The sequence below is a fragment of the Bos indicus genome, chromosome 16 (genome assembly GCF_029378745.1).
Source record: "Bos indicus isolate NIAB-ARS_2022 breed Sahiwal x Tharparkar chromosome 16, NIAB-ARS_B.indTharparkar_mat_pri_1.0, whole genome shotgun sequence".
NCBI lineage: Eukaryota > Metazoa > Chordata > Mammalia > Artiodactyla > Bovidae > Bos > Bos indicus.
The window spans coordinates 7,263,776-7,279,360 of record NC_091775.1 but is presented as its reverse complement, the minus strand read 5'-3'; the positions used below and the strand labels follow the sequence as shown (position 1 = coordinate 7,279,360).

The window sequence follows — 15,585 nt, the reverse complement described above, 5'->3', positions numbered from 1 at the left end:
TAAATCTATTATTAACACAGTCCTGATTCAAAAGGACATTTAAATAAGACAGCATCATTTATTACTGTAGGTACTTTGCTCAGCAGAAAGTGTTCTTTCTTGAAAAACAATTTGTAAACACTGATCAAATTAAAACTGAGAGATCTTAAGAGAAACAGACCAGTCTTCCCAACAGAAGACTGTCTGTTTTATTTTGGAGCCACTGAAATGAAGAGTGCTAGTTACCTGAGGACAAAAAAACAGATAACAGAAGACTTAGTGCAGAAAATTCAAGATGCTGAGACACTCACTCTGTTTTCTTCTCTGCAATCACAGGAATCTGGGGAAGCCTGTGAACACGGTAAATATTCAGGGATCATCATTCTGCTGAGGGACAATCCAACTGATAAAGGTGGGGTTCTCTGACTGGCTCTGGTTGGAGAGTGGCCCTGATGCCAGGTTCCTACTTAGGGTGTAAGCTGTAGGTGCAGAGAAGAGACTGATCTCCCAGGAAAGAACAGTGTCTTTGTTCTATGGTACCTGGAAGCAACTACATCATTTAGATGTTGTGGGTTTGTGTGAATCAGGGTTGGGGGCCCTTGTGTGAGTCCAGGTGGTGTGATTCTGAAGTTCTGTGTCTGTGTGTGTTGCCTCTGGAGATGTTTCCCTGGTACACAGCACTAGTCAACTGTGAACTTTCTAAACACTTCTCACTACCACTGCACACTGGCCATACATTACCTGATTCTTTCCTCAACTCAGTCTTTCCTCAAAAGTGAAAGTGAAAGTCATTCAGTTTGTATTCAAATCTTTGCAGCCTCATGCACTAGAGTCCATGGAATTCTCCAGGCCAGAATCCTGGAGTGGGTAGTCTTTCCCTTCTCCAGGAGATCTTCCAAACTGAGGGATCAAACACAGGTCTCCAGCATTGCAGGCAGATTCTTTAACAACTGAGCTATCAGGGAACCCATTCCCCAAAATAGCTTAATACTAATTTTCCTCAAGTGAAGATGGCAATTGGACAAATGGCCCAAAATCTTAACCTCCTAGTGGAAAAGCCAAACTGAGTACCTAGGGTTGATCCAAATTTGGCTCTTCTGAATGAGTAAGCTGCTCCTACCAGTCAGCCACGTGATCCTCAGTCATGTGGAAAGGGGGTCCTGGCATCTATAGCCATCCCTGGAGGTACTAGCAGGCCCAGGGGTCCAGATCCTGCCCATCATTATAATTATAAGGTGGGCACAGTGGTCAAAGAACCCAGGGTAACCATAGGTGGATTATCGCCAACTTTGGCACAGTCATTATTGGGAAGAGAATCTCGGGACTCACATCCTCTTGGTAAAGTCACAGATTCTGAGTGTTGGGTGGCCTTTTGTAGAGTGTAAGCCATATGTGCTGGTGTTCCTGTCTTTGTTTACACAAGGACAAAAGCATATTATCATCAGAGGTGTATTTCATTGTACTGGGTAACATTACCATAACCTCACATTGATTAAACCCTGTAGTACACACTCGAGGGAAATTGTCAAATAAAGCTCACAGTGGAACATGATAGTCTAGTGACCATGACTCTTGTCGTAAATCTCATACACAGCCGGGTCAGAGACAGTCAGGTTCACTCCATGCTTCCTCTCCATAATGAACTGTCCCACTAAAAGTGTGACTTCTGTGAGTGTGAACCGCCACTGACTCAGTGGACTTGCAAACGTTGTTTGGAAAATCAAGCCTGGAAAACAACATTGCATGATTAATAATAGCTATTTGGAAAGGTAGTATTGAATTTAGTCCTCTAACAAGAGTTTGCTTTTAATCGAGAATAAAGTCTCACAGACTTGGTAAGTACAATAGCTGAAACAGTGGATCCTGAGGATGCAGTGATCTAGGAAGTAATCCAGAAGATAGGTGTGATTTCCCAGAAGCTCTAACAGCCAGGAGGGACATGCGTCTCTGTCATTGAAAGCTGGCATGCATTGTAATGTTTCACTTTTCCCATTACTTTGGTTATCACCAGTTAAGTGCAGGCACTCTCTTTCATTGCCTTCCTGCTTGTCTCCTTTGTTGTACTTCATCCAGCAAAGAGGAGGGTTTAAGAGCAGCTCAGTCCCCAGTTACTAACCTCTCTCATGTACACATTGCACCCCATGTCCCATCAAACAAACAAACAAGAAACCTGAGATCTTTGGAAGTAGACTCTCCTCTGTCCTGATGGCCTTCTGTTTCCCTCTAGTTCCCCAGGAGCACCTCGTGGTGGAACTGCCCCAGGCCGGGGCTGAGGAATCACCTCTCCGACCCCTGGAGGTAAGCTCAACTGTTTGTGTCTCACATGGATCCTGCTTCACTTCTTTATGTTTCATTCAGTGAAATACAGTTACAGTAATCTGAAAATGTATATTAGGACTTATGTATGCAATTCCTTGCTGGTGAAATATTGACATTAATTCTGTTATCAACAGAGACCTGATTCAAAAGGGCACTAAAAAATACCGTCAATTACTACTGTAGGTACTTTCCTCAGTAGAATTTTTTCCTCCTGGAAACTGAAAGATCCTAAGTGAAAGAGCCCAGCCTTTTCAACAAGGGTCCTCTCTGTTTCCTTTTGGAACGATTGATTTTTTTAAGAGTTTAGTTACCTGAGGAAAACAAAATATCATATAATATAAAAGTTACTGCAGAGAACACACGGTGCTGGCAACCCTCACACTGTTCTCTTCTCTCTAATCACAGGCAGCCGGAGCAGCCAATGAACATGGTAAGTATTCACTGACCGTCCCTCTGCTGAGGAACAATTTAGCTGATGATTCTGGGGCTCTCTTGCCAGCTAGCTTTCCAGAGTCACCCTATTGCTGGATTCCTATGGGTGTGAGGACTTGGGGTCCAGAGAAGAGACTGATCTCCCAGAAAAGAACAATGTCAGTGTTCTATGGTACTTGGAAACAGCTACATCGTTTAGATACTGTGGCTTTGTGTGAATCACGTTTGTGGGCCCATGTCTGGGCCCATGTGTTGTGATTCTGAAGCTCTATGTGTGTGGGTTTCCTCAGGCGATGTGTCCCTCTTACACAGCGCAAGTCAACCATAAACTGTCTCAACACTTCTCATCACCACTGGACATTGTCTATATATTACCTGACTCTTCCCTCAACTCAGCCATTCCTCAAGTTTGGTTAATATTCATTATCCTCAAATGGAGATGGTGCTGAGAAAAGCAGCCCAAGCTCTTGACGTCCTAAGTGGACAAGCCAAACTGGGAACCTATGGGTGGTCCCATTGTGTCTGCTCTGGACCCCTGACCTGCACTTATTGCTCAGCCATGGTCCTCATTCATGGAGAAAGGGGTCCCTGCATCTATGTCCATGCCTGGAGGTACTAGAGTTCCAGAGTTCCAGACTCATTTTAAGGTGGGGTCAGTTGTCCTGAAACCCAGGGCAACCAAAGTGGATTAACAGCCAACTTTGGCACAGTCATTAGGGTAAAAGGCACCATGTGGTCGCATCTTCCTGGTCAGCTCTCAGATCTTGAGAGTTGTGTGGCCTTGTGCAGACAATGTTGGTCATATGTGTTGATGCTAGTGTCATTGCTTAAACAAGAACAAGAGCAGATTCTATCAGGGAAACATTTCATTGTACTGGGTGACATTACCATAAACTTACATTGATTAGACCCTGTAGCACACAGTCAATGGAAGGTGTCAAATAGATCTCACAGTGGAACTTGGTAGTTAGTCTAACGACCATTACTTTTGTTGTAATCTCCTGAACATTGTAATCCTGGGTTAGACAAAGTCAGCGTTCAGCCTATGTTTCCTCTCTACAACGAACTGTCCCACTAAATGTATGACTTCTGTGAGTGAACTGCCACTGACTCAGTGGACATGGAAACATTGTTTGGAAAATGAAGACTGGGAAAGAATATCACATGGTTAATAGTAGCTATTTGGAAAGGTAGGATTGAATTCAGTCCTCTAACAGAGTTTGCTTTTTTTAGGAACAAAGTCTGAGAGAAAACATTCTAAATTCAGTAGCTACAAATGTGGATCCTGGGGAGGTGATGATCTGAGAAAAAATCCAGAAGACAGGGACCATTTAACAGATGCTCTAAACAGGCAGGAAGTTCATGGGTCTCTGTCACTGAAAGCTGGCATGCATTTTAGTGTTACTTTTTTCCCCATCATTTACGTTATCCCTAGTCAAAACGCAGAAACTATTTCATTTCTTTCCTTCTCCTCTCCTTTGCTCTCCTTCATCCAGCAAAAAGGATGATTCAACAGCAGCTCGGTCCATAGCTACTAACCTCCCTCATGCATACACTTGACCCTATGTCCCCTTCAAATAAAAGGAGAAAAAAAAAAGAAGAAAGAAACACTGAGTGATTGATAAGCATCCTCACCCATGTCCTGACTGCAACTCTGTGTCCCTCTAGCTCCCCAAGAAAACCTGGTGGAGAAACTGTGCTTTCTATAATCAACTTTCCCACTATACATATTGCCCTTGTGAATGTGGACAGGAACTGACTCAGTGGATATGCACACTATAGAAAACAAATATTGATAGAAAAATATGATATCATTCATAGTGGCTCTTATTAAATGGCAGGAATTCAGTATTGCCAAATACTGCATATTTGATTTCATTTAAGAAAATTGGTTAGTGAATTAAGAGAATAGCACACTTTGCCCAATATTGAATTCAGTTCCCTAACAAAGATCACTTTTAATCAAGTACAAAGTCTCATACAAAACATGATGATTAGAATATCAGCAACTATAGATCCTGGAGAAGAGTGATCTGGGAAAAATCAAGGGACAGTGGTAATTTAGCAGGACCTCACAAGAAGCAGGAGGAGTCACGGGTCTCTTTCATCGAACAATACACACATTTTAGAGCTTTCCTTTTTTTAGATTGAATATTTCATGTTGATTAGGTTCCTCTAGCTAGAAAGCCAAAGTACTATTTTCATTTCCTTCTTCCTCTCCTTGACTTTCCTTCCTCCTCCAAAGAGGATGGATGAACATAAGTTCACCTCATGCTTAATAACCTCCCACATCTGGACACACCACCCCATGTCCACACAAAAAGAAAACCCCCTGCATGATTCCTGAACAGCTTCACCAGTGTTCTAACAGCTACTCTGTGTCCCTCTAGACTTCACTGAGGACCTGCCAGTCAACCCACCATGTGACAACACAGAAGAGACTCAGTGTTTCTCCAAGGCAAGCTGTTTTTTTTTTTTTTTTTTTTGGTATGAGATAGAAATATTGTTTCATTTCTCTTTCAGTAGAATTAAGTTGTGACTCTGATGGTTTTTGTTTCATATAGAGACAGTTCCCTTTGTTGGGATAATGTAGATGAGAGTCTTATTACCAACTCATGATTCCTCAGTCCACAAGATACTAAAATTGTTAGCATCCATTACACTCTGTAGAGTACAGATTTCTCTCTCCTGCAGCAACATTTCTTCTAGGAAAAGAATTGGGCAATTTCCAGCCTAAATGGACTTGGAGTTCCATCCTCCAGGCACAGGTCATGCCTTTCATCCTGAGTATGTGTGTGCTGATCTTGCTGGGTTCCCTGGACTCCACACTGCTCCTCATCAGGTTTTCTACTGTCACCAAATGAACCAAAGACTGTGCATCTATGTGATCTTACCCTCATAGCGTCTTCTCTTCTGTACTTGCAGGTGGCCCTTTCAGGATGTGAAAGTGGTATGTATTCTAGAATCGTTCCCTTTGGGAGAAAAAACTTTGTAGATGAGAAAGTTGGGGCTTTCTCGCTGGTTTTAGTGTAGAGGCCAAACTGATTCCAAATTCCTGCTGGGAATGAGTATAGGGGCCCTGGTGATAGAAAGTAATTTACAAGAGATCAATGTGGATGATTACTGTACTTCCAGGAAGAAGCTGTATTATGGTTAATAGTGTAGGTTTCTGTCCATGGGACTGGGTGTGTTTTTATGTATAATGAATAGTGTGATTCTTTGTGTGTTTGAATTTTTGGGTTGTGTTTTCCAAAATATCTGTCACCCTAAACGTCACTGTTAGTGGTGTCAGCCCCAAAATATTTCCCATCACAATGTACCATGAATGTTTATGTGTATAAAAATAAAACAAAGTATATACATTCACTGTATCCATTGATTTTATACCAAGTGAACATCCTTTTCCCAGGAAGACAAATCCCATCACTACTGAGGAAGATGTTTACAGGATTCTTCTTAATTTTTATTAAAATTTTTATTGGCTGTTCTTGGCCTTCCTTGCTGCCCAGGCTTCTTTCTACTTATGGAGAGCAAGGGCAACTCTCTAGTTGTGGTGCGTAGGCCTCTCACTTTAGTGGCTTGTTTGTTGCAGAGCATGGCTTCCAGGGCTCTTGGGCTTCAATAGTTTGGCACGTGGGCTCAGTAGTTGTGGTACATGGTTTAGTTGCTCCACAGCATGTGGAATCTTTCCAGACCAGGGGTTGAACTCCTGTCTCCTGCATTGTCAGGTAGATTCTTAACCACTGAGCCACCATAGAAGTCCTATAAGATTCTTAATGAGCAAAACTGTTTCAGAATCCCCTTTAGGGGGTCAACCACACCTTCATTTAATAGTAAATCTCATCACTTAGTAGGTCTTGTAGGATTTGATTGCTCATGATTCACCACTCTGCCACTTCCCTCATTCAAACTCTTTCTGTTGGAGCCTCAGAATGAATCTCTCCCCCTCATCCAAGGCCCCCAGTACTGGGGAGGCGCCTTCCTTCTGCAGGCAGCCCCTGCAGAAGGGCAGAAGGGCTGCCAAAAGCAACACCCAGTTTCAGAGAAATCTGAGAAAGGAAGAGGCTCCAGGCATAAATGGAGGAAGTTCATTCCAGCTTTGCCTCTTACCCTTTGAAGTGTCCAGTCTGTCCTGTTAACTCAATGCACCATGTTGTTTAGCACGTCTCTAGAATTTTCCATACTGCCACTAAACTCCTGTAACCCTTGACAGACACTCCCTGTGTCAACCTCTTCCCAGGTCTTGGATCCACCCTTTTATTCTCTGCTTCCCTGAACTTTGCTTTCCATATGGCAGGTAAATGGAATTGTTCAGTATTTGTCCTCCTGCGACTAGCTTATTTCATCCTTACCAGTAGCTTCCCACTTTGCTTCAAATGACAGGATTGCCTTCATTTTTAAAGACTCAATCACATTCCAGTGTATGTATGCACCACATTTTCTTTCTTGATTTATCTGCCCTTGGACACTGAGCAGTTTTTCTATCTTGATTGTTGTGTACGATGCAACAATGGGTATGAGATTATAGGTATCTCCTGAAACATTCTAGTTTTATCTTCTTTGGAAATAAACTCAAATAAATGATTGCTGGATCTTATGATAATCTTAATAGTTTTTTGAGGGACTTCCAAACTGTTCTATAATGGCTATGCCGTTTATCATTCCTACCAACAGGCACGGAAGTTCCACTTCTCTACATATTTGCCAACATCTGTTATTTTCTTCATATAATACACCTCCTGAAAGGTGATATCTCCTTTTGACTTGGTTTCCATTTCCACTAAGTACCCCACTTGCTACTTAGTGATGCTAAGCATATTTCCTATGTATATTGATCACTTCTATGTCTTCTATGAAGAAATGTCTATGGAAGCTTTTGAACATGTTTTAAAGTCAGTTATTTGCCTGATATTATTGTGAAGTTGTGTTTTAGCAGTTGCTTTTATATTCGGGATACTGGCCCTTTATTCAGATACAAAGTTTGCAGATACTTCTTTGATTCTATAGGTTGCCTGTCTATTGATTTTTGAGGAGACGATCCTTTCACTTGATAATTTTAGAACCTTAGCAAATATCATTTGGCCACAGGGGTCAGTGTATTCAAGATTCCCTCCTTACGATTCATTGGTCTCTCTGCCTATTTAGCTGCAGGTAGAACACAGTTTTGACTGCTGTGGCATTCTTGCCTGTTCTGAATTTAGGAAGCCTGAAGGCCCCATTGTTGTTCTTTGCTCTCAAGACTGCTTTTGTTCTTTGGGTTTCTTCTGAGTTCCGTAGTTTGGGAGATTTTTTTTTTTTCCATTTTATTAAAATGACATGGGATTTTGTAAGTGGTTTCAATATATATGTACATCACTTTTAGGAGTATAGGAAGGTCAACAACACTAAAATATTCCAGTCTATGAATATGGTACGGTATTCCGATTACTTGTCTCTTCTTCTTTCAACAGTGTTCTATGGTTTCCAGTGCACAAAACTTTCACTTCCTAATAAGCCCTTTCCACTGCCTTCCTTGGGGCCTCTAGAATCAGGGATGGGAAAGATGGGCTCAGGAAGAGAGTGAATATTCCTCCCTTCCCTCCATACCTACTTTCTGGTTACTTGTAGTACACGAGTGCTGGGCCATGCCCTTTACCTCTGCCCACAAATGAGCTCCCTCCTGAGAATTTTCTTTGAATCTGAGTGTTCACCTTACTAGGGCTTCACTGGTAGCTCAATTGTTGAAGAATCTGCCTGCAACGCAGGAGATCCTGTTTCGATTCCTGAGTCAGGGCGATCTGCTAGAGAAGGGATAGTCTACCCCCTCCAGTATTCTCGAGCTTCACTTGTGGCTCAGCTGGTAAAGAATCCGCCTGAAATGTAGGAGACCCGAGTTCAATTCCTGCGCTGGGAAGATGCCCTGGAGATGGGAACGGCTACCCACTCCAGCACTATTGGGATGTTCACAAGCACTCTCCCAGTGCCTGGACTGGGTTCAAGAGCCCCAGATTTACCTGCATATGAATGATCTTATCAGGCCATCATATCATCTGGAATAAATGAAAACCAGAACAGGCAATTAGTTGCCTTTTCCTTGTCTGTGGAGCCCTTAGAGCTGAACTTTCCAGTGTAGTAGCCATTAGCTAGAGCTGCCTATCTATAATTAACATATTTCAACAATACTTAACTTGTTATATTGAAACAATCACAAAAAGCACACATAGCTTGGTCACACTAGCCATATTTCAAAAGTGTCCATAAGCATTGGCATTTCAGCTTCGTAAGCTTGAATGTAAGGGCTCTATTGGGCCTGTAGAAGTAGAAGGTTAAAAGGTAATTTTCTCAGCCTCTTTCTCATGTGAATATGTTCAAATGTGATCACCGTCTTGTGAAGGGCTCTGACTCCACAAAGCACAGGGGAAGTCTGAGCCTGGAAGGAAGACTGGGGAGATGCTGTGTGAGCCAAGTGGAGGAGGAGAAATGGGTAGCTCAACTTGTGTAATAACTGTGTTATTGCTCATGGTTATCTTTCTACAGACTGTTTTGTGGAAAACGTTAGCAGCAGTGATGCGGAAGAGAATGCAGGTAGGGAACAACTCTCAGGTGGGATTTAGAGGGAGAGGGTTCCTGGACCATTTGAGTTAGACCTGCTTCTTCAGAGATGAATATAAACCAAGGAAGAAGAAGGAAATATGTCTAGAGTTGTAGTTTGTTCTTTTCGTATTTTAACAATATAATAGAGCTATGTGTCCATGTAGTTTATTCTGTTGTGCTTATAGTCATTTCTTCTTGCTTTTCGATTTAGAAATATCCTTTCTCACAAGACTCCTTGTTCCTTGCCCTTTCACCTGCCAAATATGAAAGCTTGGCTTCTGGTTATTACCTGCAGTGTAGTATACACGAAGGACTTTGGCTTCATGTTTAGATTCTCCTATCATGGCCATATCCTAGTGGCACAAAAGTCTCATAGTCACTTGACACTGGAGACCAAGTTCTGGCAGTGAGTGTCAGGTTGTGCGTGAGATATGAACTCTCTCCCTGTGCATTTTCAGGACGTGTGGCCTACCCTCATGTTTGTCCTCACTGTTTATTCCTCATGTAAAGGGTGCTCTCAGGGTTGAATGAGTCAGAACACACATGCTCTTGAGTCCCTGCCTGGGCTGAGTCTGCTGGAGTTCCTCTCAGAACCACACCTCCCCAAGGATGCTGTGCTGAAGGTGCTTCCACTTGAGAGCAGCCCATGTGTTCCTAGAGACCAGCATGGCTGCAGATTCTAGAGACTGTGAAGGGGCTGCTGGCTTTCTTTACACATGTTCTAGGAGCCCTACTGACCTGGTCTTCTGGGACTGACCAGACCTAGGTCAGAGACTCAGAGCGGCAGGACTCAGGGTGATTGCTCATCTTAGAACCCAATACTCCCTCCAGACAGAAGCTCTCGGTGGTTTTGATCACAATCTTTGCACACTCCTCAACTCGTTTATTTACCTTTCATTTTTTTACTTGTTTTACATTTGAGTTGTGGTATTTTCTTATATACTTTGAGTATGATCTCCCTTTCTGATATATTGTTTGTAATTTTTCTGTAGGTTATCTTTTCATCCTACTGACTGTTGAAGAGACTATGCTTTCACTCTTTTCTTGTCTTAGAAACTTGGTGAATTTCATTTGACCCTATAACCATGAGTTTACTTGGGGCTCTTTGTTCTGGTCTTTAGGGCTATGCATGTGTTCCTATGTCACTATCATACAGCTTTGATCCCTATATCTTTGTACTGTATTTTGAAATCAAGAGGTGAGAAAATTTGAAATTAGTTCTCCAGATTATTGTGTCTGTTTGGAGTCCTTAGGGGTTCCATATATATTTTTGGATTTCTTTTTTCTGTTTCTGGCTAAATGAAATTGAAAGTGTTTGCCTCTATCCTCTCTTAGGGTCTGGGAAACTTAAGGTGTTGCTGAGAGCATTAAGTATCTCCCAGGCTACTGAGGCCACGTCAGGCAACAGGATAGTCTCTGTTATGTGAACTTTTTGTCCTTCCCTCCCTTAGGACTCAGAAGATTCTCATGTCCATGTCAGGCCCTTCCTGAGAGTGATGGATTGTTTAATTAAATAATGGACTCATTAGAGACTGTGGCCATACACACATGGTCCTTCTTCTAATGTTTCCATGTTGGAGAACTCTAGGGTTGGTGGAGGCTCAAGGAGGAAGGAAAAGAACAGTGACTAGAGGAGAGAAATGATGAAGGAAGTAGAGGGGAAACAGAGGGAGAAGGAGGCAAGCAAGGTCATGGGCAGAGATGCATGGAGACAGTGACCACCTGGAGGAGGAACACGTGGAAATGATGTCATTCCTCGTCACTCGTAGACAAGCTGAGGGTGGCAACAGGATGTTGGATGTCAAAGACCCACTTTTTCATTGCAGAAGTGAAACACTGAGGCCCTGGGAGGTCCCTGGAGAAAAGGGCACCAGGGGTCCCAAGGCCAGGTTGTGAGGAGCACAGGGTCCCCTGGTCACATCCTGACTCTAAATCTCCCCTTTGCTTTCCCACAGCCACTCCAGATGAGTGCTGCCCTCAGACACCAAGAAACTGCATGGTGCATATTGAGGATTTGGAGGAGAGCAAGACTATAGAGGTCATTTATTTCTTCTTTCATATCTTTTAGAAATGTTCTCTCTTATCCTGATCAATAGACTCTTCTTTGCAACTCTTCCCTTTCTCCTCTTTCCCTCTTTTTCTGATTAGCCTTCTGCAGGACCTGGTGTCTTATAGGCACTTGGGGACCTAGGAGCTTATATAAAATCTATGAATCTATCTTCAGCCCTATTCCCCCATTTTCTGAGCATTTCCCTACTCCTGTCCTCATATCTGCACCCTTGAACCTGGCTTTGTCACCATGAGTGGCCTGAGCAGGAGGTGAGGCTGGAGTCAGCAGGTCTGGACCCACACAGCTGAAGGGCCCCCATGAAGTCTGCACTGCCTTGAGCTACCCCATATGGTTGCTTTCCTACCCTGGGAGGGATTGGACCTGCTTGACTGATCTCTTCCTTCCAGATACCAAAAAGATCTCTGGTCATCTTTTTGAAGACTGCTTCAGGAGAAGTCAGCAGCGATGATGAGGAAGACCTGGAAGAGCAAGAGTGAACGTGGGACCTGGGGTGAAAGGTGAGGCAGACGAGGGCCTGTGTCTCTGTCATGACCCCATTTGCTTGTTGGTGCTTCAGAATCACCAGCAGAAACCATGGGGTCTGCTTCTGAGGGTTACCACAAATGTAGAGACAAGAGGGTGGTAACACTCTGTGCAGACGAGTGGAGGATGCCCTGAGCCTGTCTCCCCAAGGCACAGGTCCCATCCAGAGATGCCCCCGAGGTTGTAGGACTGGCTTCTCTGGCAGCTCTTACATTTGCAGGGAGGCTGAGGGGCACTGTGGGGCCACCGTGTGCAGGAGTCCAGGAGCTGCTCTTCCAGATTGCTCTCTTTAAAGATCTCCCCGTGGGGGTTTCCTCATCTCCCTCTGCAGGATCCAGCTCTGCCCTCCCAACCCTGCTAAAGGCAGCAGGGGGAATCCCTAGTCCATCACCAGCTGCAGAGAGAGGTTGGGGCGGCCCTGCCCTCCCCAGTCCTGGGCTCTGGGAACAGAGTGAAGGAGACACAGGTGCCCAGAGGTCATGCAGGCAGGGCATCACCTGGCAGCTCTGCATCCCTGTGGGTGCTCCCTGGTCCTGAGGGTCCCAGCCAGCCTGGGGGTGCCCAAGTCTGGGGTTTCTCAGGATCTGGAACCCTGGGGTCCTAGGTCACCTCAGGGCAGCATCTCTCAACCTGAATTTGGAGGTTCTGTAGATTTTTCTGTGTATGTGTCCAACTGAAGACACACCAGAAAGCAATTTAGTCCTTTGTGCACTTGGGATGGTGGTGCTAGTGGTAAAGAACCCTCCTGCCAATGCAGGAGACACAAGAAAAGGGTTTGATCCCTGGGTATGGAAGATCCACTGGGGAAGTAGATGGCAACCCACTCGAGTGTTCTTGTGTGAAGAATCCCAGTGACTGAGGAACCTGGTGAGCTATCATCCATAGGGTTGCGCAGACTCAGACATGACTCAAGCGACTGAGCCGCACACTTGGGATGAGTGGCAGGATTCAAGTTACTCATGTTCCTTTTATTTTCTTCCCAAGTCTGTCATTAATAACATATCTTGTTTTATTATAGTTTGAAAAGAAATGTTTTCTCTCAAATTTCAATGTTGCAATATGCTAAACAGTTAAAATGTACTTTTTATAATATAAAAACAGTTTAAAGGCAGAAACCTCAGGAGAGTTTGGTTGGGGCTTAGAAATAATTATTCAGGAAAACAGAGATTCCAGGTGATTGTCCATTTCCAATGCTCAGGTCTCAGGAGCAGTTTTACTGTGTAGGATGGGTGGGCAGGTTCTCCTACCCTCTGTGTCATCTGATGTCCTGCTTCTCCCAGGGCCTAGAGGGAAGGGGGGACCCAAACTTTCAATCCTGAATCCCAAGTCCCCTGTTCCTTTGCCTGAGTCTCACTGTCCAGGGGACCCATCAGTTGAGGTTTGCCAGCCAGATGCCCAGGTGTACTTGGTCCTGGGGGACATTTCTAGACACTCCTTACTAACAGACAACACCCTCAGCAAAGAGCAGCAAACAGACCCAGTGCCTTGCAGATCTGAGCCCCAAAGCCAAGTCTAGATGCTGGGAAGTCTTCTGGGTCCTGCACACCCTCCCCAGGGAGCCCTCCTCTGTCTGACTCTGCACCTTCCAGGGACTCCATCACCTGTGTTGGTGTTGCAGGCTCTGCTCTGAATCCCTGAAGACCTGGACCTGGACATCATCCTGGACCCCAGAGGGGATGGAGCCCCCACAGCACCAGGAGCCTCATCTGGACCAGATCAGGGGAGGCCTCATTGCCTCTCTACTGAGAGTCCTCATTTAGTACAGCTTCGTTTGTTTTGCTCTGTCAATTTAGTATTAGTTTTATCTACAGTTTTATCTTTTTGTTCTGTATATATCTATATGTTCCATATTTATAAGTAAGTTTTTTCATTAAATGTTTTTATCTATTTACTTTCAAAATAACTTTTTGTAAAAACAAGTATGTATAAAATAACCCCCTCAACAGAGGTAGAACTTAAGAAATTGTCTTAAGCCAGTCACCTTAGTGTCTACCACTGGGATCATTTCCCCCTTCACACAACTCAGTCTTTGTAGTTTAAGAAACTGCAAATTTATTTCTAACATCTATCCTTCTGTCATTGTCTTTAAGAATTCTGTTTTCTCATATCTGCTCATTCCAGTAGTCATAGGAGATCAATATTACCCTTTCAAGACTTGCATGTCAGGATTTTTCAGAACTCAGTCTGCTTTCAGGGTAAAAAGTTCATGATCCATCATTGATCTCCATTTGTAGCTTAAGCGTATTTCTCTCTTTTCTTCTGACACAGAGGATTTCTCTCCAAAAAGGCTCTTTACATTTTAGTTGTCATTCCCTTATATTTCTCCTGCTCTTTTATTCCAGCTGCCCAAAGGACTATTCTCATTAACTGTATTCTTATGGTGTACATTTGTCTCCCAAACCCATTTATTTTATAAGGTAAGTTTGTAAGTCCTAATCTCTCTCACCCAGCTCTCTCATCACCACATCCCTCTCCTCCCTGTAAATCACTTCTTTGTTCTCTGTTTCAATGACTACATTACTGTTCAGTTATTTTGGTTCACTGGTTTTGATTTTCAGTTTCCACATTCAAGTGACATCATACTGTATTTGTCACTCTGTCTGACTTATTTTCCTTAGCATAAAACCCTCTAGGTCCATCCATTTTCTCACAAATGACAAGATTTTATTCTTCTTTTTGGCTGAGTAATAATCCATGCATACCACAGCTTATTCATTCATCTCTTGATACACACTTTGAAAAAATACCCATAAATGGAATGTGTCAATCATATGGTATTTCTGTTTTTAGTTTTTGGGAAAACTCCATCCTTAGAGGATATAACCTAAGATATTACCCAACAATTCACCCTAATATCTAAAGTGCATATTTTCTAAATAACTGAATTATTTAGACTGACAATTCAGTTCAGTTCACTTCAGTTCAGTCACTCAGTCATGTCCAGTTCTTTGGGACCCCATGGACTGCAGCACACCAGGCCTCCCTGTCCATCACCACTCCCGGAGTTTACTCAAACTCATGTCCGTTGAGTGGGTGATGCCGTCCAACCAACTCATTCTCTGTCATCCCCTTGTCCTCCTGCCTTCAGTCCTGCCCAGCATCAGGGTCTTTTCAGTGAGTCAGTTCTTCCCATCAGGTGGCCAAAGTATTGGAGTTTCAGCTTCAGCATCAGTCCTTCCAATGAATATTCAGGGCTGATTTCCTTTAGGATGGACTGGTTTGATCTCCATTCAGTCCAAGGGACCCTCAAGAGTCTTGTCCAACACCACAGTTCAAAAGCATCACTCCTCGGTGCTCAACATTCTTTATGGTCCGAATCTCGCATCCATTCATATTCATAACTACTGGAAAAACCATAGCTTTGACCACAAAGACTTTTGTTGGCAAAGTAATGTCTCTGCTTTTTAATATGGTGTCTAGTTTGGTCATAACTTTTCTTCCAAGGAGTAAGTGTCTTAAATTCATGGCTACAGTCACCATCTGCAGTGATTTTGGAGCCCCCCCCCAAAAATAAAGTCTGCCACTGTTTCCATTGTCTTCCCATCTGTTTGGCATGAAGTGATTGGACCAGATGCCATGATCTTTGTTTTCTGAATGTTGGCTTTAAACCGTTTTTTTCACTCTCCTCTTTCACTTTCATCAAGAGGCTCTTTAGTTATTCTTTGCTTTCTGCCATAAGGGTGGTGTCA

The 15,585-nt window shown here is 43.5% G+C and overlaps 1 long non-coding RNA gene across 1 annotated transcript; it reads left to right on the top strand.

Annotated features, from left to right (window-relative positions):
* The first annotated feature begins 1,733 nt into the window (after window positions 1–1,733).
* LOC139176320 (uncharacterized) lies at window positions 1,734–13,672 on the top strand. The gene is made up of 7 exons (XR_011560723.1): window positions 1,734–2,277; window positions 2,704–2,728; window positions 5,121–5,680; window positions 9,247–9,294; window positions 11,259–11,341; window positions 11,761–11,871; window positions 13,515–13,672. It is a non-coding gene; the product is annotated as an uncharacterized lncRNA (long non-coding RNA).
* The last annotated feature ends 1,913 nt before the right edge of the window (window positions 13,673–15,585 follow it).